This window comes from Tursiops truncatus, chromosome 5, assembly GCF_011762595.2.
Source record: "Tursiops truncatus isolate mTurTru1 chromosome 5, mTurTru1.mat.Y, whole genome shotgun sequence".
Classification (NCBI taxonomy): Eukaryota; Metazoa; Chordata; class Mammalia; order Artiodactyla; family Delphinidae; genus Tursiops; species Tursiops truncatus.
The window spans coordinates 100,379,451-100,405,686 of record NC_047038.1 but is presented as its reverse complement, the minus strand read 5'-3'; the positions used below and the strand labels follow the sequence as shown (position 1 = coordinate 100,405,686).

Sequence of the window (26,236 nt, the reverse complement as noted above, 5' to 3'; positions counted from 1 at the left end):
AGAACTCTTCAACACTGGCCAGAAAAAACACAGGAGAATAAGCACAGGTAACAAAGACGGTCCTACAGCACTGCAAACGCTAAAAACAGTAACCAAATGCATGGCCTGGACTTTGCAGTGGCACCACCTACTTTCAGCCTTGAGAAACCAACCTGGACACTGACAGAGCCAGAGAGAAAACACACGTCAATGGGCCAGTAGGTCACAGCAAAACTATTCAGGGCACTGTTGGTAAACAACAACTAGGCTTTGACCAAGACAGCAAAATAAACAGACTCAAACTACTCAGTACCACCTGCTGCACATTCCTTGCCCTTCCTGCCCCACCACACCCCTGCTTCCCTAAACCCACACCCTCACCCTAGAGAGCCCAAGATCACACAGTAAATAAAACCATAAGGATGAAAGTTTTCAGAGCTTTGGCCATTGCTATCCTGAGCAAAACCTGAAAGGATTTCACTGAAAATTTCAGTCCAGAACACTTCCTTCCCACTTTTAAACTTAAATCTATACTCTTGTCTGGAAGGGTACATTGCTATTTGTTCTGCAGTGATTATTTTTCTTGAGAACGCAATTCTTCCCCACTTACTCAAGTCTTTATTTTCAAAATTGTTCAGATTCACTGTATATACAGCCCAGAAGAACATAACTGATAAACCATCCTCCTCTCAAAACCAAGCCCCTGAGATTAAGTAATAAAACCAAATAACACAGTTGAAAGCCAAGGACAGACTGAGTTTCAACAGCCTTTCACATGTAGAAAGGATTACAGATTCTCCTTCCTTTTATCACTCTAGTTGTGTATTCCTTACATACACCACAAACTAAATTCCAGATCTGAAAAAGTTCACAAGTTTTCCCTTATTCCCACTTAAAGGTCTTCCACCAAGAACATACCTCCTCTGAATGGAAGGAGGATTTTATTTATTTTAAGGTTTTGTCAATATCTCAGTCCTCCAAGATGTCTAAGGTGAATTCTCTGACAACTCAGTAATGGCTCTAAAGAGAACAGATTTCTCGACTTGCTACCTGAAGGTCAGGCACTCAGGGAAGACAAAAAGGGGAATTGTATCATTGGGCTCTCTTAGAGGTTGAACTATCCCCAGAGAAGAGGAAGTATTAAGAAATTTAAAAGGGAGAGTGAGATCTTAACAAGTCTAACGTGGGCTTTATATTTATTTTCTGGCTTATTCTAATATACTAATTCTGTGTGTTTTATGTTTTATGATGCCTAGCTTAATACCAACATCCATTCTTGCCCTTAAGGGTTGGTTTTGAGTTCTAATTAGAATCAGGGGACAGCTTGTTTGTATTTAATCTGTCTGTCCATCTTCTCAGTAATTGAGTAAAGCTCTTACCTCTACTGTTAAGTATTGCTGGGTTTCAATTGATTTGTCCTACTTAGCAGACACAGCAACACATATTGTTTTGCTTATGGATAAGCAGACACTTTACAACTTTTATATTTCAAATACCCAGCATGATTTATTTTTTTCCTCATTTTAGAAAGAGGTGAAATAATAATGTCTTGCTACATTTAAAAAATAAAAGAGTAATTTAATATAAACTATGAGGGATGCAGAAATAGCTTGGAAATGATATTTTAAATGAATTAATATATGCATAGACTACAAGGGAGTCTGGGCTCCCTATTACTAGCTGGTATTGAAAACCTAACATCTCTAAGGAATCCAGAGTAATATTCTCCCCCTTTCTACTTGGGGACTTGTACAATAAACATTTCTAAAATGAGAAGTATTTTTTAAATTAGAACATATTACATATTTATCTTCAAAAGAGGTTGGATACCTCCTCGAAAAGTTACTCTTTAAAAAATCTAAACAAAATCTTTTGGGTGGCTTAAAATCCACCAAAGATTCCCTAACGCTTTGTTTACAATGAAAGTGCTGTTATTAAAACATACCTCTGTATGCCTGTTATCTAGGAAACTCTTATAATACTGATATAAGACACCAGCAGAAACAAGCAGCGGGGAAAGGGAGGATAGATACTAAGGGAAGTGTACTGCACAGAGTTTTCAATCCCCTCTATTTTTAAGCCTAGAAGCGCGAACCACCAGCTTGCGTTGTTTTTATCCATTTAAAAATAATAAAGGAGCATTGTTTCCCATCATCTACACACGCGCGTATGCACACACACACACACACACACACACACACACACACACACACACACTGCACCAGCACGGGATTCCTGCGATCCCCCCTCGCCCCCTGCAGCCCCCGCCCCTGTCGCAGGCAGCTGTGCCCGCAGCCCCCACGCGCAGGCGAGGCCGCGTCCCAGCCTCCCGCGGTGGCGCCGGAGCACACCCCCCACACACACACCCCGCGGCGTCACCTACCCTCCTCGGAGCGCACGACAGACGGGGGACGGCGACTGCTCCGAAGAAAAAGGCCCCCAGGACAAGCCGGGGGAAAAAAGGAAAAGAAAAAAGGGGGAGAGCAGCCTCCTTACTTCCCACAATAAGGGGAAGTGTTGTGCCCCATGCACTTGGTAGCTCCGCAGCTGTAGTTTTGGAAGAAATACGCGGCGGCAGAAGGAGCTGCGGCTGGGGTGGAAATTGTGGGTGTTTTCCCCCCAGCCGCCTGTGCCTCGATACTCCCCGGTCCCCGCTGTAGCCTTGACAGCTCCCCTGGCCTTCGAGACCCTCCGAAGCCCCGCCGGTTTCCACCCGGAGCTGGACTGAGTTGCCACATGCACTTGAGAAATCCTAGCAGTTGCGCAAAGAAGAGTCCCAGAAGTTAGAAAGAGTGACTGTGTGTGAATGTGTAAATGTACAGTACAAGAGGCTGGAACAACTGAGCCGGGCCAACCCTCAGACGCAGCCCTGGGTTTCAGATTTCATTTGGCAACTGGCAGCTTCAGAAGATTCGAGCCGCACTACTGGGGAGGCCGGGAGGAGCCCTGTCCTCGCCCAGCGCCTCACTGCTCGTTTATCTCAGAGCCTGAGTGACTGCCGGGCGCCTGGCTCCCCAACGGCCAGGCAGAGCCCTGCCTCGGTCTCCCCGCAGCTGGCATCACTCGTTTTATTTCGTTTTATTTCAGGTACATCATAGACACACATTGATCACAGATCTGGGGCTGTGGGTGTGGAAAAGAATGGAGAAACCATGTCTCCTACCCCCTAGAAACTCTGCATTTCTTTGACCCCCCCCCCCCCCCCACACACACACAAGGTTTTACTTGCTTCCCTCAGCTATTTATGTAAAATCTTATTTCTCCAATCAGAATTACCTGGGTCATTAAACCTGTATTCCTAGAAATGTTTATTTAGATGGATGCCCTTTAGTTAGATCTTTAGAGGAATTCGAAGCATAATTACTTCCTTATCATGGTTTAAGAGCTCTCAAAATTACACAGTATGAAAGAAAGAGGACAGAGTAGTAAACATTTTGCTGATGCAGCCCCCCTCTCCTCCCACTACCAAAAATGTCAATTTCAAATCTAGATATTACAGTACTGGTTACCTGGAATGCCAACTCAATTATTCAAAAATTTTTATAAAGGTCTCTGCTTTAGATTATTTAAAAATCATCACTAGATTTCTTTAAGACACAAAATAAGAGTATTCTCACTAGGGATCTCCAGGGATATGGATGAGCACACATTCAAACTTAGCAACACCAAAAATAAAACTCTGTGTGGGGCTTCCCTGATGGCGCAGTGGTTGAGAGTCCGCCTGCTGATGCAGGGCACACGCCTGCCGATGCAGGGGACACGGGTTTATGCCCCGGTCCGGGAAGATCCCACATGCCTCGGAGCGGCTGGGCCCGTGAGCCACGGCCGCTGAGCCTGCGCGTCTGGAGCCTGTGCTCCGCAACAGGAGAGGCCACAAGAGTGAGGGGCCCGCGTACCGCAAAAAAAAAAAAAAAAAAAAAAAAAGTCTGTGTGGACACATGTTTTTTTTTTCTCTTTTATCCTTCTTTCTCTGGTTTCTTGGAGTCTTTCTTTCTGGTGATCTGCCCCATCCAGGCCTGATGTCCCACTAGAAAATTGATTTTCTGGCGGAAGAATTCTCAGCCATTTAACGAATCAAATTAAGTTCTGCAGGGAAAAAAATTTGGGGGGCATTTCCTTTATAAAATGTGTATGGAATTCCTAACCAGAAGCAATGTAGCTTATTTTCTAATTGGTAGGAACAATTGTCCTTCATCAACTCATGTGGCTTTACATGTTCTACCTGCACCCTGGCAGGTAAAATGCCAATGGGCAGTTTTAGATGAAAGCTGGAAAACAATGAAATTAACCAAAATGAAATCTGCACACACTTGATGGACTCAGGAGCATCAGGAAGATAAGTGTCAATAGGTATGATTCAAGATTCTGACTTTTAAAAAAGACAAGGAACCTATCATGTCGGTAATCTATTTCAGGCTCTAACAATTATTACCGCAAGCAATTTAGACTCAGGACAATACAAAATTGAACTCAAGGTAGTTGCTGGATAGTCCCTAATCCAAAAGGTTAAGGCATGCCTCTGTGACACACCCTTTCATCCAAGATCTTTCCCTTCACATCTCTTGACTTCTGTCTCCACCCTTTCCACCTGACATCACTTCACTGAAGTGTATGATGTGTGTGATTATCTTAAACTAGATAGTACAACTGAAGGATAGGAAGATTGTCACTTGAGGATTAAGCAGTGTGGGGGGGGGGGGTATATCTACCAAAGCCCCCTCTTCCCCTCCCACTTCTCTGCTGAAAAAGAAGGGCCACTGTATTTGTTTCCTAGAAGCTCCTTAGGAATTTAGCAAAGATCTTTGTTACCAGAGAGTATAAACAAACTAGAAAATGCTTGGTTGTTCACAGGACTCATACTATGTTACTTTTCTCTTATTTGTGGATTAATTGAGACTAGGAGACATCCCTTATACAGACCGTAGCAACTTAAATAAGTTTGTAAAGAGGAGACTTGAAAGATTCTAACCAGCGGAGGATGCTAATGTGACTGATACAGACTCCAGGGAGTGTGATGTCTGTCTTTCAATTCCCAGGGTCTCTGGTGAGAACTTGCCCAGGGCATCACTTAAAGCTGAATTTTACCAGTCAACTCAATTCTCAGTTAAAGGCATGTTTCAGATGAACTCTACAAAACCCACAGATGCTTCAAGGGTAAGGGCTAAGTTTCTAGAATTCCTAAATCATAGACATCCTCAGAAGGAGAGTCTATGAAAGGTCAGTATAAAAGGCAAGCAAGATTTGAAGGGCCTTAACAAGGAGATTTACAAGGAGGATGTGTAATACTTCCAAGACCAGAGGGATTTCAGGGACCTAGAAGAGAAATAGAAGAAGATAGAGGAGAAGTGGGTGGAAGGGGAGAGAGAGGAAGAGGAGAGAAAGCTGATAATGGCCTTACTATACTTGGGCAAGTTGTTTGAGTATCAGTATTGCCAGAGTCGAGGGCAGAAAAGCGTCCATAGACAAAGCCCCTTGGACACTTTCTGTCTTGCTACTTTGGTTAGAATTTAGTTGGAGAAACCTCAGCAAGAATGTGTACAATCACTTTGTCTAATATTTCAAGTATATGGGTCAAATGGTACTATTAAACAAGTATGGATTAAGAATGTGTTTTAGTGCAATTTACTAATTTAAAAAGTGTAAAGTTTTCCACCAGATTCCTCGCCAGATTCTTTGAAGACCTTAGCATAGAGTAATGTATTGTCATGTTATCCACTTGTCCATTAATATCGGATACTGGGGCTCTTTAATTATGTTTTCTTTGGGGAAAACATAAATTCCTAAGAGGGTAAAAAACACAGTAACAAAACTGAATAGTCAAAAATTGCCAAAATCCTAACATTTCCTTCGGGTTCTCACCAACAATGCAGAATTTGTGTGGGTACTGGAATATGCCAAGATCTGATTTCAGAATTAAGATAGAAGGCTGTGCTTTGATGCATGTCTGTTTCAAAACGTCTGTCTTTGGTTTTTCTTTTTATTTCCTGGTGGAAGTTTTAAATTTTTTAGAAAGTCTAGTTTTGTCTTAGCTAAATAAAGTAGAGAGAGATTCAGGGAGTTTTGTGCCTACCACCTCCCAACACTTTGGATCACATGATTCAGAAAAAGGGGTAGCACTACTACTATTAAAATGTTGGGGCCAAAATATCCAACTGAATCCCTGTGAGAGAGAATAAAGTCGAGAAAGTGCAAAAGAGAGAACAGCTCCTGTGGAGGTGGATTCTTCCTGCCTCTATAATTCCATCATAGGTCTGCTGTCAGTCAAGGGCCTTAAAAATGAAACACAAGTATGTTATGTGCCTGTTTAGATCCTGAATGGAGTATAATATCAACCACCTCTATATACTCTTACTGAACTGATATATTTTTGGTGGCAGCCAGTGTCATACTCCATTGTCCCCTAGACCTTCAGATTAGATGGTACACACAAGAAAAATACATGATTAAATTTAGTTTTAAAATAGTGTTTGTTGTTTTTTGTCTAATTACAAAATTAATATATGTTCAACTCATGAAATTGGGACACTATAAAAAAGCATAAAAGGAGAAATTAAAAATTGCCATGATCTCACTATACAGAGATAAGTATTGCTAACATTTTGAGTATATCTAATTGTTTCTTCACCTCTGTATGTGTGTGTGTCTTAAATAATGGTTTGTCTCATATTACTAACCAAAGCAAGGTCCTCTTTACCTGGGCTGCAAATTCAAACCTCAATTTCCAATTAAAATGGTTTTCTTTGTTTAGAGTTACACTGCAGAGTTTACTGGATTCTGTTAAAGAACTAAACTCTCCCTTCCAAGATATGCAGATTCCTCTCAGTCAGCTCCCAGAAAAACCTCCTGCTTTATACTTTCAGTGGCCATTTCTAAATCTCTCCCTTAGTAGTCTAGAGTTTCCTTGAGCTTGTTGACTCAAAATTTCTCTAAGATAGTCTTTGTGTTCCTGTCACTCACATCCCAGCTCTCTTTTCTCTACTCATCGATGAGTACAAGCGTGCACACATTCACACCCCCTACACACACACCATATACATTCACATCCCACATGCACATCCGTAGAGTAAAACATTCCTCCAGACATGAAACTTCCCACTTGTGGACTCAGCTCTCAATATCAAAAAACTGGCATGGGAACTTAAAAGTCTAATTCCATTTGAGTATCTGAGTAATAGCAAGATGGGCTTATTTTCAATATACTTGCCTTTTTGTAGGTTTCAAGCTCATTCTCATGTTGGAATCTTCCCACTAAGTCTATGTTCTTTAGAAAATTAAACACTGCCATTGAGATAAAACAACCTGCTCCTAAGAATTATTTACTTGTAGACTATGTGTGACTTAAAAATGGTTTCCATTTTTAAGCAGATAGAAAGTAAATTATCAGTAGGGTCTTTACATTTGTCTAATTGCAGTGTCGTATATGCCAAGTCTTATCATTTTTCTAGGGTACCCTCATTCCATCCTATTTTCATCATATTCCAAGTGCTTCCTCATTTCATTTTATTTTCATCATATTTCAAGCACTTTAAATAATGGATGTACTTTTTTGCCTCCTTTTCCATATTTTCTTCCCGTTGGCATTGCCTGCTTTATCTAGTTTCAGATAATTTAAAACTTAAAAAGAACCTTTATAGCTCATTATGGATTCTTGTCCCAATTATAGGAAATATACAGTCTGGATACAAAGTTGAGCTATTAAGACTGCTACTGACCTCGGATACTAAGTGCAATTGATTCCATGCTTGAGTAAATGTTATTTCCCTGGTTTGGGCTGTTAACTAGAGACTTGGGGCTCAGCATTACTTTAAGTCACTTAAAACCAATGAGGTTATCAAGCAGAATAAAATATTTTCTTGTTATAGAGTGCAGACATAACCATCAACTTTTTAAACTATCTTCCATGAAAACTAAATGAGAAAGTGTCAATGAATCAAAATAATTCATTCAAACACATTACTAATGATAATAGTAATGATAATGATTATAATTGTAAAGTTATAGGAATACCCCTTAGAGTTTTTAAAGTGTCTTCCTATATGTGATATCTTTTCACTGCAGCAGCCCTATGAAAAATCCGTTATTGCTTACACTTTACAGAAGAGAGAACAGAGAGAAACGTATATGCCTTGCTCAGGATCACATAAGCTAATGAAGGTTGGAGATAAGACTTGAATTCAGGCCATTTGAGTACAAACTGTGGATTCTTTTCATTCATGTGTCAGTAGCAACATCTCCCTATGCAAAAGACGGCACAATTTCTCTTTCACATATCACTTATACTGGTCAAGTGCTTGACGATAATTGTTATCAACATTATGCTGTGAGAAGGAAAAATTGTCATCTTCCTAACAGACCAATTTTAAATCCTGTTTTAGGTATTAATTTTAGTGTCCTTTCCTACTAAACCTTTTATTCAAGTTTTCCAAAAATGGCAAAATTAACTGCTCTCCCTCTTTCTCTCTTGGCTCACCATTTGTCAGAGGTGCTAATGAACAATGAATTGGCCACAAACCAGGCAGAAATATCAGGAAGAACAGCAAGCAGTTTAGATAATCCATGAACTTGAAAATTAGTTCCTAAGAAATGAGTGTTGGTTTTTAGATCTTGAGGTGAAACTGAAAAAAATTTGAAATTAGAATTTTGCTTCTTAAGACATAGAAAAGATAGAGGTTGATTATATAAGGAATAGAGTTGAGGATAACGAGTTCCTCCATATTTGAAAATTTACCAAACATAAACTTCCTGGGAAATCAATAAAAAATAACGTGATTTTTGAAAGATTTTCAAAATAATATTCCAAGAAGACAATAACCATAGGGCAGTTCAAAATGTGGGCTATGAAGTAGACAAAACAAAACAAAAAACCCCACACACACAAAAAAAACAAACAAATAACAAAACCACATAGGACTAAAAAATTATCATCTCCTTTTCTTTTATCAAATTTCTCAACTTTTTTCAAAGTTTAGAAAAGGTAGCAAGAAAGCTTTTTGAAGGCTTATTTTGCAAAAGTGGAGAGGTTATAGGCTGCGAGTAAAGAATGAACTGAGAGCTTCCCTGGTGGCGCAGTGGTTGGGAGTCTGCCTGCCGATGCAGGGCATACGGGTTCGTGCCCCGGTTCGGGAAGATCCCGCGTGCCGCGGAGCGGCTGGGCCCGTGAGCCATGGCCGCTGGGCCTGCGCGTCCGGAGCCTGTGCTCCGCAGCGGGAGAGGCCACAGCACTGAGAGGCCCGCGTACCGTAAAAAAAAAAAAAAAAAAAAAAAAAAGAATGAACTGAGTTGAGGCTGTGGAGGACAACTGTAGTTTCTAAATGCTGAGCAGTCTGTCTGTCCCAGATAACTTCAGGGGAAGACATTCTGTCCGGTGTGTTTTGCTCAAGAATGGACAGACCAGTGAAAGAGACTTCTAAATGGCTCTTGTGGGGAAAAGTTCCAATGAGATAGAAATTGAAGCACCAAGGCTGCCACCCAAGACACCAATGCATTTTCAAGGAAGAAAGATGCTTTTGGATGAACATCAGATGAGCCCATTCTAATGTCTTCTTAATCAAGCTTGGAGAAAATGATTCCAAGTTCCTAAAGCAAAGGGATTTCAAATACAAACAAACAAAAGACAGAAAATGAGATCACCCTTTGGGGAACCCAATAAAATAATTTTAAGATCCACTTAGAGAAAGCCTCTCCTATGTGGGCTGGGGGCTGAGGGTGCTCAGCATCTGTGGAAGCAATCAGCAGCAACAGTATGATCAAACCCAGCCATGCCTTCCAGGTCCAATAATATCAATAACTCCCAAGGAGAGGACATAAGGTGCTCCATATGCTGTGAGGGGTAGGTGGGAGGCTTAGGGGGATGAGGATTTCCATTGATCCTGCTGAGCAGAGACTCAAAACCTGAAGTCTAAAGCCTAGACTTCAACCAGTATGTAAACATTCACTACCAATGTAAATTTTACCCATATCCCCACCTAAGTCCCTTTAAACTGCTGTGGATACTCAAGTACTAACACAAAGAATTAGAAGTGCAGTGTAGTTAAGCCCAATACTGGTAATTTTATGAAGAAAAATAATATTGGGAGAAATGAGCAAATTCAAGGAAATACCTAGTTGCTATGTACATGAGTGGTTCCTTCATATGGGTGAAAGCCTTAAACACCTCCCAAATGCGAGGCCTGTACAGAATGCAAAGTCAATTCAGATATTTGTGGCTTCCTGAAGTTCACCATACAATCACTGAGAATGAGTGAACTAAGAAGGTTTAGAGTAAATTTTCCCTTTTCCTCTTAGTTAATGCAGAAACGATGCTCTCATACAGACATTTATTCTTGGCTCAGATCAAGCGTCTGAAAGTTGCTGGCATCATCTTTACAGGCAAACAAAAGGCTTACTCTTCCTATGGTAATGTTATATCATTATTTTAGACAGATGCTAACCTCCACTTTAACCAGTATATAAAGACATCTTGACATACTTTATATTTTTGCTCATTTGTTCTTTAAATTCTCAATGCATTGCTGTATAGAAGACAATGAATGTAATGTGAAGATTGTCTAGGTACCTACCAGGCGGGTTTTTCTTAGCATGCATTGCACAAAATTTCTGGTTTCGAATTGACAATAATAGAAAAAACACTCACTATTTATACATAAATGACAGAAATTTAGGACAGTATCAAATCCTTGAAAATCAGTTTACAAACATTAAAATATTTTCTGGCTTGAACACTACACGAGGAAAGCCTAAAACAACAACAAATTCCTTTTATCTTAATTGTTAGGTTTAATCATTTATCAAATTCTAAAGCGATATACATTTGGGTTGAAGTTTCCCATACTTATTTAAGCCAAAACTTGACAAAATTTAGAGAAATGTAATCTGTAGAATTAAAAGTGTTTCAAAAGTTACATTTTTCCCCCCGTCTTTCTTTTCCTTTTGGAGGATCACTGTAAAAATGTCCATTTCTTTAGGCTTTTTATAAAATTAATATTATAAAACAAACGTTTAAGATTAAGCTACTTGCCATGTGTAAAATGACTTATTAATTCCTCATGATGTGCCATTGAGTTTTAAAAAATAGAATCAAATGGTTATTTTAAATAACTCATACATTTTTCACACAAAGATTATATTAATTTAAAATTTTCTAGACTAAGGATTTATGTTAATTTTCAATGAAAAGAAGATTAGAGCAATGTTGATCTTTAATTTTATTAATGAAAAAGGCAAATTTAGAACTAAAATGTGTGTCTAAGTTTAGCCATTTCTACATACAGTTCCTTTTAATAGATTATCACATTCACAGTTTATTTTGCAAGAAAAATAATTTCTAAACATAAAGTCCAATAGTCCAAAAATTCAGTACTCTTTTGTGGATATGGTATTAATTGACCGAGGTTATACCCATGGTAACATTTTAATTATTGCTTATGTTTCTGAAATACTATATAATTTTGTATAATATATGTGGATAAACCTATTAATAATAACAACTTTGCATTTGTACTTTATTACGGTAAGATTAGTGACCTTATGATTGCATTTTTATTTAATAGCTGCAGGAATCCCCCCGGAAAATTGCTGTTTCTGGAGAGAAGCACACTGTGCTCAAATGTAAATAGTCGAAGAACACACAGCTTTGTAATAACCTAGGACACCATGACAAATTTATGTGATAAATAATAATTGTAATAAATAATAATAAATATAATAAAAACAGCTAATGAGCTTTACGAAGTCAACCTATGGATATTTATCAGTAATCTGTGTGGTTTTTGAGAAGTCAAGAGGCTTTAAAATTTTAAAATGAAGTATTTACTTAAAAGCCTGAAATAAGAAGATAAGTTATCTACATTGAGTGATGTTTACTAGCATAATCGGTCATTCTTGAACACAATAAAGTCAAGATTTCTTTAGCTATATAAAGAGCCTTTTAATTATTCATTACATAAAGTCTCAATGTTCACAGAATTAGGGACAAAGAATAAATATGCAGCTTCATTCTTCCTTTAGCTAATATTTTGTTCCAGTTACAAATACAAATATATAAAATAGAGCTTTGTGATAAGTTAAAAGAAAAACATTCTCATAGAAAGAGCAAGTAGATGCCAGATGTGTTGATATCTATGTAGTAACCCACTCTCCTTTTTCCCAACTTTCTGTTCAGATTAACATCCCAAGGAGAAGATTTCCAAACCAATGGCCCTATCCTCAGGAGGGAAGGAAAGGGAAGGACAAAAATACAGCAGCTTTGTCTGACAACTAAAACATCATAGGCTCAAACAAAAATTCACTAATATTTCTTCTTTGTATGTAGAAGTTGTGACTAATAAAATGTGAATTACTGCTGAAATCATACAGCTTTGTGTCATTATTCCTTTCATTAATCAATAGGATACTAAAAATACAACTACATTTATGTAACGAGACTTTTAAATATTTTGGTGTTTATAGAGTCCCCAGTTGTTGAGAAAAGACTGGGGACCTTTGCCTTACAATGTCCCCTCTTTTTTAGTGTTACCATTGTTCTTTGAAGGTGGAAGAGTTGTGCAGAGAGGGATAATGTACATTGATGGTAACTACTCTTCTCAAATAGCATGCACAGCATTAATTCATTACACAATCACTACAGAACAGGCAGGGCCACAGGTGTATCTAGAGTCCACAGTCTTAATATCCTGCTACTACAGTTTTACCAGCAGGGACGCAAGAGAAATGTGCACAATAGATTCCTTATGAAAATTATTGAGCTGGTTTCAAAATAGCTTAATTATTATTGCTACCTTTAATGGAACTCATTAAAATGGCTGTCATGAGTCTATTGAGATGGTTCCACTATAATTCAATTTTAATTAACTTGATCATTATTTTTAACAATGCAAATAAACAGGCTGTGCTACAACCTTATCTTAACCTTGGATCTTTCAGCATAGAATTTAGAGATTTAAACCTTTTTCTTTCCTTTTTTTAAATTGTTATGATACTGAACAAATTACATTATTAAAATCAACTAATTCCTATTACCATCAATTAGTCTTACATTAGGAAATTTCAATATATTTATGTTTGAAGAAGATTTCAACTGCGCTCCTACCTGACAACTAGCTTTATATCACAGGACACAAGGGCTCTGGCACGAACAGTGCATATACTGATGTTTGTATATTATAAGTACAGAAGTTCAAACACTTTATAATATGTTCATGGACCTGTCAGGCATTTAAGATCTTTTGGAGGTAATGAGCATTGTTTAAAAATGAAAGTGCTCAAATCTCATAATTCAATGTACAATGCCACCTAGACTACTATTAATAATATGAGTCTATGAGATCTGGAAAACTATGCATACCAGAATCTGCTTGGGTGCTTTACCCAATGGGATTGTAAAGGGCAGAGCCAAGAGCCTGGAATAAGATACTGCAAAAATGTCATCAATGCTAAGTGACTTCCTAGAAACTCCCAACAGGAAGCTGACCCACCTATTCTACAAGAACCATGGATTCTCCCTGGAGAACCTTATTTTTCGTTAGTCTTTGACACCAGTTTCTTCAACAGTCTATTTGTCACTTGCTGGCTGACCTCCTGCCACTATATATATAATGTTCTAGTAGTGGATTCACGTCTTGTTTGGTCCTTGTTAACTGGCATTCTCCCAGAGATTTACTTGTGAGATGTCACCACCTGTCCTCCCATTCATCCCATAGGTGTGTCCTCTTCAGCTGGAAATCATTAGTGTCATGATGGTACCTCACAGAACATAAAATGTGAACATAAAATTAATTATTACATATGAACCAAAAAGTACAGTGCCTGACACAGGGAACACATTTAACAAATAAGGGCTCTTTTTAGTCCTACCCTTCAGACTTGGTCATCTTCCAGTGAGCCTCTGCTATCTTAACCCACAGAAAACATCCATCTCATTCATTCCCCCAAAGCTCTCTGAGATCTTGACCTTCATGACTCCTGAAGATGTGACATTACAGAACCAAGGCAACCATTTGTGCCAAATGCTGGAAAACACAAAGATTTCAGACATAAAAATCAGGAAGATGTTCTTTGGAAAGCTGACAAATTGAGTTAGGTATCACTTATATCTAATCTTACAAAAAAACCATGATGCTGTCCAACTTTCCAATTAGGTAGTTCCTAATATATATACAACCAACTTATGCAGAACTTTTTAATTTAAATAGCTGTCTAGCCAAATGGCTAACTGAATTTCCCATTCTATCCTTGGAATTCCTTTACTTTCTTTTTTAATCTTTTCTCCACCACTTATCTCTGTTTTACACACCAGTCCAAAATAACCCAGAGTAGGTTTCAGAGCCAGGCGAAGGATTGCTGAGGATAAAGAGGAAACAAGATGGCAGTTCTGTGTCCTATCTCTTCTCCTTCTTGAGCCTCTCTCAGAGCCTTCCCAGATTCACGTTGGAATGTCCATCCTAACTTCCGAGATAAAACGTTTAGGATGGCTTTCCTCATAATAACTGATTCTATCTTCTCTCTTAAATGAAGGTAAGTCTTAATTCAGCCTGTCATGTGCCTAAATGCTGGTGTGAGTGACGGGAGAGGATACAATCCCAACCCAATTGTCTAACTTCAGAGATGGGTCCCACTGATGTAGGACTTGAGCACAGGTTCTTTCCTGAGAACAAGAGTGAGAGGACAAGAACTAGACCTGAAAATGTGATTTTTCCTTGCCTGTTTTCCATTTTTGCTAAAAAACAGAAACAACAACTTATCTACTAACTTCAGAGACAAAGGATAAAGGCCAAAGTTGTAGAGACTTTGTTGTATAACAGTCCACAGGGAAGAAGAGAAATCCTTGCTGAAAGGAAAGTCTTCTGGTAGCTACAGAGAAGAAGAAAAGATCAAGAGAGTGCAGGAAAGAAGGTAGGAAGCAAGCCCGAAATGGAGCAGTATCCTGGGTGATTTTGACATGGCCCCAGGTTGCTCCAAATACTCCTCTGCCCAGCTCACAGCTGGAAGAGTCCTCAGTTCAACTACTTAGTAGTCAGAGGAATAGGATGATGGCAAGCAATCTACCCTGGTGCCCTCTTACAGCAGCAGGTAATGTATTCCTAATAACTTTGATTGAACTTATGCTACATTTTTTCTTATAAATATTATTCACATGGTAGATAGGTCCTAGAACATTTCTGTGGGTTGGAATTACACTTATATGATGATATACTACCTCTGAAATACTAACCAATGCATTTTTGTTTCTAGTATTCCCTTCTTCCCTTTGCCTTCAATCTATCAGTTCATTTGTCTCAGGCAAGGGATAGCACAGGGAAAACAAATGAAAACAGCAGCAACCAAAAAATAGATTAAAATCCCATGACTTAGGGTCATGGTAAGACTAGTATAAATAGGCAGCAGACCTGGTGAGAATATATTTTGATTTAGAGATCACTTCTTAACTCTTGTCTAGAAATAGTTTCCCAATGTGGAGAAATAGAGCAGATGAAGGAGATGTGGTGAGAGGGTGAGAGACAAAGGAATGAGACATAGAGCAACCCACAGACTTGGGCAAAGACGTTCTCCAGAGACCTCCCATCATGCACCAAAATGATCACATCTGCTACTCCCATCTGGGAGTTGTATGGGAACTGAGGCCATAGATGGTCCAGTTTCCACCCCAGTGAACAAAGTATATTGTGCATTCAGAGAAGCTATGCTAATCTCTCCCTTTGATAGCCCATCAGCCTCTATCCTTTCAGCAGAAAAACTGACCACCTCTTCATGATTTTGCTCCGTGCTTATATTGCCTTATGTTACTTTCCACACAGATAACCTCCTTTCAACCCTACACTTGTCAATAGGCAATAAGGGCAACACTAAAAGGCAAAAGTGTTCTGGAAAACTAAAGAGGGGTGGTGGGTAAGAGGGAATGCCCTCCCAAACACGTGCACCATTATGCTTAGGTAACTTAATGGGTAAAGACAGATACTGTGGCCATGTTAAGAAGTTTTATCTTCATTCTATGAGGTATTACTTCATTCTAAGATATTGAAGCTTCTAAGCAAGAAATCAACATGATCAAATTTGTGTACAGAGCAGCAGCAGTGTAAAGAATGGAAGGTCTGATGAGAGAGGATGTGGGTTACTAATGTTTATTAAGGACCTATTTCAGTCTAAGAATTATGTTAGACCTTTTGTGTGTATTGTCCCACTTGATTCTTTAACCAAAGGTATGCAATTGAGAGATGTAAGTGACATGTCTAAAGTTACCTAGGGAATAAGCAAACAGTTCTGGACTGAGAACCTAAGTCTGTCTAACATCTAGCGTTTTTTCCTTTAGTCCGTGTTCCCTTCCAACTTCCTCAAACTTGATTTAGAAACAGGTGTTCTCATCACAAAATTGGGATTTGGCTGTCATGTATACCAACCATACCATGCTTTCTTTCCAGTTCCGCATGAAACCCCTTAAACCCTATTCCTTGTTACCAACAATGTACCAATCAATAGTGAGTTCTTAAATGGTAATGTCTTCTTATACGCAAATCCAGCACTCCTCACTTCAAGATTTTGAAACAGATACACGAAAGACTGAAATTCACGTGCTGAAGCTCCATAGAGAAAACTGAAGCAAGACAGATATAAGCACAAGGAAAGACCAGGTTTTACAACGATCCTCTTGGAGAGGATACAAAAATTGCATACAGACAATTCTGACATTTAATTGCCTGAAAAGCAACTTGCTCTCTATATTCATGAGTGGCAACAGATCAAGGATGAAGGCTTCGAGACCAGGAAGCAGTCTCCGTGTGAACTGTGAACAAGAAGAGCAGGGAGCAGGTGAGTCTAAATTCAGGTAGGCAAACATCCAAGAGCAGAAGGTGGTAAGAAGCTCAAAGTGCACGCAAACAATAAGCACCCAGGAGATCCTTATGAGCTGAGTGAGCAGCTAGATGCACAAAGTCAAAGGGCCAGGAAAGGAAAGGGTATGTGGCATATTGTTGGAAGCAGGAATGAGCAGGTGGAAAAGATGCTCTGCTCCTGACATGGGGAAAATATTTCGTGAGAGGGACGGGTGGCCCTCTCCCCTTCATGCTGAAATTCTCCACGTAAGCCGAGAAACAGGCATCTGCAGATGGAGTCCTTGAGCGTAGAAGACCACTGTGGCCGAGATATTTTCACATCGGGAAGGAGACAGCAATCACACAACATACAAAGGAAGACCGTTTAGTAGCCACTGATCTTGGAGTGGCCAATAAAATGTCAGTGAAGGCTAATAGACTACCTGTCACAATATTCCAGCATTATTATCTGCATATGAAAAGTTCAATAAACAGACATTAACACTGTATATTGCATTTTTTTTGGCTGATTCTAGAACCATCCCTGAACCTTCTCTTTTTTCTAAGTTATTTGGAGAGGCAGGACTGGAAACCTAATCCAGGAAAAGATAAAGTATAATTTCATGCTCACTGCCTATAAATCAGTTGTGAAGTAGGCAAGAGCTTCTGAGGAGAAATTTGAAGTGAATTTCCCTTTGTGTCTGGGACATACTGGGGAGGCTTAAAATAAGAAGAGGCTTGATTTTATCAGTGGTTGTCTGTTCTTCAGTGGAGGATGTTGTTCACGTTGATAGGTTCCAGAGTGCCGGGAAAAAAATATGATCTCCAATAACCACATGGTCAAAAGACAACTAAGGAGTGAGAGGGAGAGAATAGTACAGGTGGCTGCACATGTGTTCCAGCCTAATGAAGGTTCTGTGGTCAATGTTGCTCTAAGCTATGGAAGATTTTAGCTTAGATTATGTCTTCCTTCCTTTTGCTGGTATCCTTAGAACTGGAAAACTTTACTTTCCTGCTGGAGCCCCTAAGAGCAAAGGGAGGAACTGGTCTTGAACTATAATGTGTTATTCATGTCTTACAACACCCTTGACATGCACTTATTCTTCAAAACTCTCTGCCCTCTCCTCCTATCACAGACAGCATCACCACTGGTAAACCATTCAACAAGACGTTAGGATTTATTGTTGTTGTTTATTAACATTTTATTTTACCTGCTATCTAATAATACATTTTGAGAGTGAAAATCTATGTATTCCCAACTATGCTAAATAAAGCGGACATGAGAAGGGATTTTTGTTGTATGAGTGGCCTAGGGAAAGCAGGGGTGTGACACAGAATAAAGTGGCAGAAGTGGCAATACACAAGAAGACAACAACATCAACTAGGAAAATGTCAGAATCTGACAGAATTGTAGTCCCCTCTGTCAGAGCTTCTCCTCTGGGGAGCTTTTCTCTATCCCTGTGCTGGAGTGGAGGACTGTATGTTTTGTACAAAAGGGTCAGTCCATTCACACAAACTTAACTTTTGTCTTAAGACTAAAATAAGCTCCTTAAAGACAACAACGTTGGGCTTCCCTGGTGGCGCAGTGGTTGAGAGTCCGCCTGCCGATGCGGGGGACGCGGGTTCGTGCCCCGGTCCGGGAAAATCCCACATGTCGTGGAGCGGCTGGGCCCGTGAGCCATCGCCGCTGGGCCTGCGCGTCTGGAGCCTGTGCTCCGCAACGGGAGAGGCCACAACAGTGAGAGGCCCGCGTACCAAAAAAAAAAAAAAAAAAAAGGCAACAACGTTAACATATTTGTCCTGTTAAGCCCCCACCTGCCTATCACAATTATGAGTACATAGTTGGATCCCTCACGTAAATTTGTTGGGTGATGGATGTCACGCAAGAGTGTACTAAAACCTGGGAATGGCAGAGAGGGGTATAAAATTCTTTCGACCTTCCATGAAATATATGGGACCTTAAAAGTTAATGCATGCCATAGTGGGCAGTGTGACCAAAGAATGGCAACACAGAAATGCAGTTAAATCACTGAGTTAAGCTGGTGACACTTAGGAGGGAAGAAACCAGGAAGGGAGGGTCAGAGCTGTTCACTTATTTTCTTCCTGGGAATTAAGAGGGTTCCATTTCTCTTAGGGAGGGAGGCCATTTGGAGTAGCACAAGGTTCCAAGTTCAGAAGCACTGGGTCAAGATGTTAGATGGTGGGCAAGTCAGGGGTGAATCGACAAGCCAGAATCACACAGGAGAGCCAGGGCCGATTGAGATCACACTGGAGCATGTCAGGCTGCCGGGAATTTGACAAAGCCAGAACACCAAGTGGAGCAATGAAAAGCAAGGACAGCACCAGAAGCCAATAGTCAGTAACAACACCAATGTGGCCAAGGGAAGTCATTGTTTTTGTGAGATCTTAGCTATGAATACAAAGCTGTTGGGGACTAATATGTTTTGAAACAACAATCTAGACATTTTCCTATTTTCTAAAGTGGCCATAGTTTCCCAGAGACTAGCCCCAGGTTAGGTTTTGACAGTTCCCTAAGAACTTTTCTAGTAACAATAGAAAAACTTTCATTTGCCTCCTAACGCCCCCCCACCCCCCCACCCCCCGCCACCACCACCTCCCTTGTGTTTCTTCCCAAGGCGCCTCAGCTCTTACTTCTAAGGACAATGCTACTCTCAGTGAGCCCAGCCTGGGGGGAAAAGAATGCGGAGCATACAACTCTTTTGGATTCTTTGTCAGAAACGTAGAATCTGAATCTCTTGAAGGTTTTAAGGTCATTTTTTCCTAAAATGATGTCCTAAAATGGAATTCTGTTATTAGTTTATTTCATGGCTGGGGATCAAATAGCCAGAAAACTTAAAAGATCACTATTTGAAATGCATAGTATGTCTTTTAAATCTTTAAAATTTTTAATTACAAGGTTGATTATCATGAAAAATACAGAACCTTAGTTTCATCTCTTACTACAGTTCAAACCATAGTTATTTACTTGCCCTTTGTCTATTTCTTCTTTTTACATGTCACTTTCTGTTCAAGTATTTTTCCTTTATTTTGAGAAACATACACTACTCTCTCTCTCTCTTTCTCTCTTATACTATTTGCATTACTCTGAACAAAGAATGTTGATGAATAAGGGGGAAAAACCTGCAAAACATTTATTAAAACATTTAAAAACCTGGATAGAAAAGGTACTCTCATTCTAAAATAAAATCTATGGGGAAACAAAAAATAATACACAAAGTAGGATGATAAAAGAGCATGGTTTATAATATATTTTTAAATAATCAAGCAGCAGATACTATTTATAATATAGGAAGAAAATATCACATGAACTCATTCTCCTCCCTACCAGTAATACTGATGATCGTGTAAAGCTATGAAGAGCAGTGCCTAATGCAGGTTCTAGGTCCAGCTTTTCAGGGTCTCAAAGACCAAAATTTATCACATTAAAACAAATCAGAACCACATTTCTAAGTATATTATTGACAAAATATACCAGAGCAGATAAACAAGATCTAATAAATTAAATGCTAAACAGATAAAAATACCACATAAATTAATCAAAAGAGGAATTCTAGGTAAGCCTGAACTTCATAAAATTCAGTGTCAGTTGACAACACAAAAACATAAAACAGGGGCTTCCCTGGTGGTGCAGTGGTTGAGAATCCACCTGCCGATGCAGGGGACATGGGTTCGTGCCCTGTCCAGGAAGATCCCACATGCCGCGGAGCAGCTGGGCCCGTGAGCCATGGCCGCTGAGCCTGCGCGTCCAGAGCCTGTGCTCCGCAACGGGAGAGGCCACAACAGTGAGAGGCCCACGTACCGCAAAACAAAAAAACAACAACAAAACCCATAAAACATAAATATTGCTATATAAGGAAGAAAGAATATTAAAAACAATGATTCTCTTTTAGAAAAGCTAATATCAAAACAATTTGACACTCTACTTTGAAATTATTGTTTTAGTATCTGAGTATACAGAGGAGTGGAACACACTGACTGATACACAGAAATTAGAGGTTTCCTAGGATCATTTCTCTCTGATGGTTACAATTCACGGAGTTAGGATGGCTCTTACTCTGAAATTGAGTTAGGATTATTGCCGTTTATTTCCACTCACCCCTGTTAATAAGAAAAAATAGTGAGACAGCACAGTTGCTATTTTGAACTTTTGAAGTTTCTGATACTAATAGTCAATCAAGCCTGGATCCACTGCAGTTCACATCTTCCTCCTTTTGACTTTGCTTTACAATCACTGTCTGGAAATGTTAGTATATATATATAGTGAGAGGCCAGTATGTGAAAGAGATCACTGAAAGCATTTGCTCTGATGGAGTACCCTGACATTTAGAAAGAATAGTGCTTCATTACTCACAAAGAAAGATCTGCCTAGTGGCGTTCCTGTTCTGTCAACCATTCTCTAATATTTTCATTTACCTGCTCAGCAAAGGGAAAGCCTGGGAAGCCAGCATTCCTGACAAAGTGCTTCTTTCATCTTTCAGATCAAGGGCACAGGACTTCTGAACACATCTCACACTATAGCTCTTAAATGAGTGTACCCTGTTCATTCCCTTCTAAATGGAGCAGTTTATTGGTCTAAGGAAAATCGTAGAACATAAGAAGCAATCCAGAATTATAAATTAAAATATGTTTGAAAGAGTCGAATTTTAGTTTTCTCTCAGGCCTGTAAGTTGGAACACGAGCATTTGGGGGATTTATTCAAAATGCATGGGTAGGAGACCCTCTTCAACAAAGTGTTACGGGTGAATACTCATGCCCTCTCAGTAGGTTTAGGTGAGAGAAATGCCCTCTTCTCCACTTCTGTGGAGATTCCAAGATCATCACCCAGATTTCAGAAATAAACAGAAAAGGGGCAACTCCAGCATGCAAGCCTATCTTATGTCCATGATCACTCATTGAGAGGCTTAGTAAATGTTACTTAACATACAATATTGACCTGAATGTTTCTCAACCTACAGGAGATTAGAATTGGCAAGCTAGAAGGTGCAACTAAAGCAGAAAGAAGGAGGGATAAGTGGATTCAGGAAAGGTTTAGAAGTTATTTGAGGAAGACAGAAAAAGAAACAATAACTTGGGCCTTATTTTATTGCTATAATTAGACAAATAAAATTATACTAAACAGTATTACTGCACCAGATTATAATTTATGCTTGTGATGTTACAAACATAGACATCAAAAAAATCCAGTATTTTCCTTTAAGAAGTCAGAAAGCTTTCTTCATAATGCATAAAATGGGCACAGGGTGGGAGAGAAATAAGCCCCAAGTATTTGGAACATGATCTGATGTTAAGTATCTGAACACTGGATGAATGTCACTAAATCTCACTGGGCACTATTCCCTCTGCTACACCCTGCTTGCTATTTGTGAGCCTGGACAAGCAACCTCTCTGCACCTTGGCTTCCTCACCCTAAAATTAGGGAGTTAGAATACTCAGGTTCCTCTTAGTTCTAAAACTTTTCAGTGGCATGATTTTATTTCTGATAAGCAATTTAGTTATAAAATTACTTCTTAATGCACTGCCCGTTTGAGTAGAACAGATCAGACACAGTCTAGAAAACAATCCCCATCTGAGCCCTGGTCTAACACCATAGCTCTATGGAAGAATCCTGACTAATAGTTTCAGCTGAAGTCTCTGGTCAAATAGTTCTTTATCTGCCACGAAATATATGTAAACCGCCTAAAAACAGCTCACAAGACAGATGTAACATTGTCAATGAAAAGGAAAAGTAAAAGACAGCTTTTATACAAGCCTGAAAAACATTGAAATGGTGAGCTAGCAGAAAGCAAAAGCCATTTAAAGAGGGAAAGAGATAGATGAAGACTTACAGTGGTAAGTTATTCCTTGGAATCCCATTGGTTCTTTTTTCTCAGGGGAAGGGAGAAGGACTGGCTTTATTTTCCTGATAAATAAAGTTGATGCAGGTAGTTATGTAGTTCTTAGCAAAAATAAAGTTCTGTGGCAGAGCCGACTGCCCTTGAATGCTACTGTGACCTAGAAATATTAGCAAAGATTCTTCTTAAGAATGAGGGTTTGCCCCCATCTAGCAGGCTAGGGCTTAGAACTTTAAAACAGTGAGGAAAAAACTGCCCAAGAAAAATGCCAGTAGAGAAATTAAAAACAAGGTCAGTAAATTGAGACCAGTTCAGTGAAGTAAGAATAACTTTACAAACATGAATGACGTAGGTTGGATCTGAATGACAAGCACATATTTTCTCTAAAAGTCAGTGAAGAGTTGGAACTTGTATAATAAAGGGAACTTTACTTGACAAGGAAAACTGAAACAAAGCCAAGGAATTTTAAAACACATTCAAATGATGAGGTTCTGTAGACAGGCAAGAAAGTAGAAAGAAATTTCCACAATTGAGGGGACCCAGAAACCCAATGTACCATTGGAGAATTGATGCAGGTATCAAGTATTAACAAAGATATTTTGGATAGGTGAATCTGAAGACAGAAGAGATATAAGAAGAAAATGTGATCTGAGAATCTAAAATTATCATAAATGGAAGAGCAGGGCCAATATAGGAAAATTTGAGTCAAGACAATTGATAGAGAGAGCTCACTTTCAAAAATATTAAGATGGGGCTCTTGCTTGAGAAGCCAAGTATGAAGAGATATTATTAAAAGAAGTCAGGCTCTAAAAGGGAATTGGAAAAGAGTAGAAAAGCCCTCTGTCTGAATATAATACTGAGTGTCTGTTATGATTGCCTGAATAACAAAAAGTTGGTCTGGAAGATATTATGGTTTTACAGCTCTGTTCCCAACTCCTTCTGAAAACAATTTTCTGTCTATACAGCTATTAACCCATCTCCTCTCTTTAGGAATAGAAATGAGATGGAATACAGCTGTACAAGGTATTAGGTCCTTCCAAGAACGTGTGGGAGAGGAAGGCTGGAATCTCTTCTCTAAGAGATGATGATCAGAGCATCACAAGATCACCCACCTGGAGGTATGTGATTTCCTATAAAACCAAGATACATACCCCTGTGATGTTTATGGCAAAAATCTATTCCTACTGAGACCAGGAAAACCCTCACAATAGACTGCCATTGCACTATGTTTGTTATATGTTCCTTTTCTGAATGCTGACAGTCACAGCCCCCAGCCTACTGCAGCTTAGAATTTTACTCAATGGAATAGGTGTGTCACCATAAGAAATACTAATCCAAAGATAGTAAACAGTCAAGCTCCAGGTTATGCCAGTTTTTATCATGATGGATGATGAAATAAAAACAATCATCTTGAGAAATAGCAATATATTTGAGAAGGGGAAAAACTGCAACCTGGAGTGATTTTCACTGCAGGAATAAACATTTCAGGCATGATAAAAAATTTAATATGATAATGTTGACAGATAAAAGAATGTTAGAGAACTCAAGATAATCAAGTTTTAAGAATTTCATCTGCTCCGTATTTCAGAATTCCCAGGCCCTTGCTCAGCTCTCTGCAGCCACCGTCCAAAGGGCAGTTGTTCAACTATCTGTCAGGGCTCATCCTAAAAAGACACTGGGAAAAATGAAAACATGAGCAGAGGGTTTTGTGTAGCACTTTTTTTTTTTTTTTTTTTTTTTTTAGGTAGATTAGTGAGGGAAAGGGTTTGCTGATTTAGCATTCTCTGGGATTCTAAGAATATCCCCTCGATTCTGGAGACCACGTTCGCTGGTTTTGGAATTTACCTAACAAGAAAGCAAATTTTCTTTTCTAAAATAGGCCCGACCAGCAGGCCCGTATATTCATCGATCCATGAACATTGTCACTCCAGGGAACCTCCTTAGATCCTTGTTAAATTTCCATATATGACTCCCTGTCCTTCTCTAAAGCCAGCTCTGACCATCCCTCCTTGAATCTTGGTCAGTAGGACATTCCACTTACTTTGTCCAAAGTATAATAAACACATCTCAAAATCAACTTTCTCCTGTAAACCTGCCTGTTGTTTTTTATTCAAACTGGAGTGTCTGCACTTTATTCCCCTAGGTGTTTTCCCAGAAGAATCCTCAGTCCCTCGGGCAAATAGATGCATCAGAGGTAGCCTTTACTAGTCTCTTGGACATGCTGAGACATAACCTAAATCCCAGGGCAAACAACACAGTTTAGTCTCCAGCTGGAGCTTCTGCTGCACTTGCATTTTAGTAACTTTTATGTTTTAATTATATAGCATCAAGTACATCACTACTTGAAGTCTTGGCCTCAATAAAAATAGGCTATAGTCCAGCTTTGATTGGGCTATACCTCCCAGTAACTACAATTATCTTCCAGAATGATGGTAATCTTGCAAAAAGTTTAAAAGTTAATTTTAGCTTAATTGACTTTTAAAATAAATTATATGTTAGACACTAATTTAAGAAAAAACAGAACTCATTTTAAAACAAAGTTTTCTTTTTCTCTCAGTGACTAACAAATATTTAGTGCACACAATGGGCCAGGCGCTAGCCTGAGCATTTTACAAAATTTTGTCATATGACCCAGACAATAAACCCTATGAGACAAGTACCATGATTATTCCCATTTTTCAGTTGAGCAAACTGAGGCTCAACATAGTTAAGCAACAAGGTCATGGTTATTCATTGTAGAAAATTTAGAAACTCTCACAGGGAAAAAGAAAAACTAGAATTCACCCCAGATTCTACCTCCCAAACTCAACTTCTATGAACATTTTGATGTATTTATATATCTAAAAAATACATTTATAGGATCAACTTGTTACATTATGTCTTTCCCTCAACAATATATTTGAATGGGTCACATCATTTTTACTTACTGGCATTGCATTCTGTAGCTATGCTATAAGGTAGCTATGCTGTTCTGTAGCTATTCTGTAGCTATGCTATAATTGTTGGACATTTAGGATAGTCATAGAATTTTAAAAGTCCCAAAGAGGAGGAGACAGTGTTTTAGTTCTAGATGTAGCAAAACCTGTGGTATACTTGAAAATACATGGCTTCAACAGAAGGGTTCTCTGTATAACTTGATGCGATAGCTTGGTCAAGTCTTTTAACCATTAGAAATCTCCTCACCTGTAAAAGAAGATGATTACTTACTGTTCTTAATTATTGAAAAGATTAGAGATAATCCCTGACCAAGTGTATGATGGAGCCTGTGTTCACCATGCTGCCCTCATCACTAGCACTATGTGCGTTTCCACTGACCTCACCTCTCCAGGTCTATAAGAGAGTTTTATTAACTGATCTCTAAGGACTAATTACCTGATTATTGGAGAAATAAGGCTCTCTGATTTTAAGTTTCTGTTCAGAGACTTTAGAAATCATCTAATCCAGTCTTATAACATTGGAGTAAAACTTGGAAAGATTTATCCACGGTGCACAGGTAATCAGGCCTTCTAACCCCTCCCTAGTCATGCCCCTGCTGCTATCACACTTCCCCTAGTGGCTGTACGTAGTAATCAGGGGTGAACTGTTGACCACTTTTGTGAGTGT

General features: G+C 39.1%; 1 protein-coding gene across 5 annotated transcripts in view; it reads right to left on the bottom strand.

The window, feature by feature from the left end:
* The window catches only part of ARHGAP24 (Rho GTPase activating protein 24), a 775,519-nt gene that overhangs the window by 508,690 nt on the left and 240,593 nt on the right, over positions 1 to 26,236 (bottom strand). For 2 of the 5 annotated variants that reach the window (XM_073805425.1, XM_033857203.2), the window contains exon 1: positions 2,363 to 2,751. The exons of the other annotated variants lie outside the window; for them this stretch is intronic. The gene's annotated coding sequence lies outside the window, so the exon portion shown is untranslated. Of the gene's footprint in view, positions 1 to 2,362; positions 2,752 to 26,236 lie in introns of those variants that run through there. 5 annotated transcript variants of the gene reach the window in all.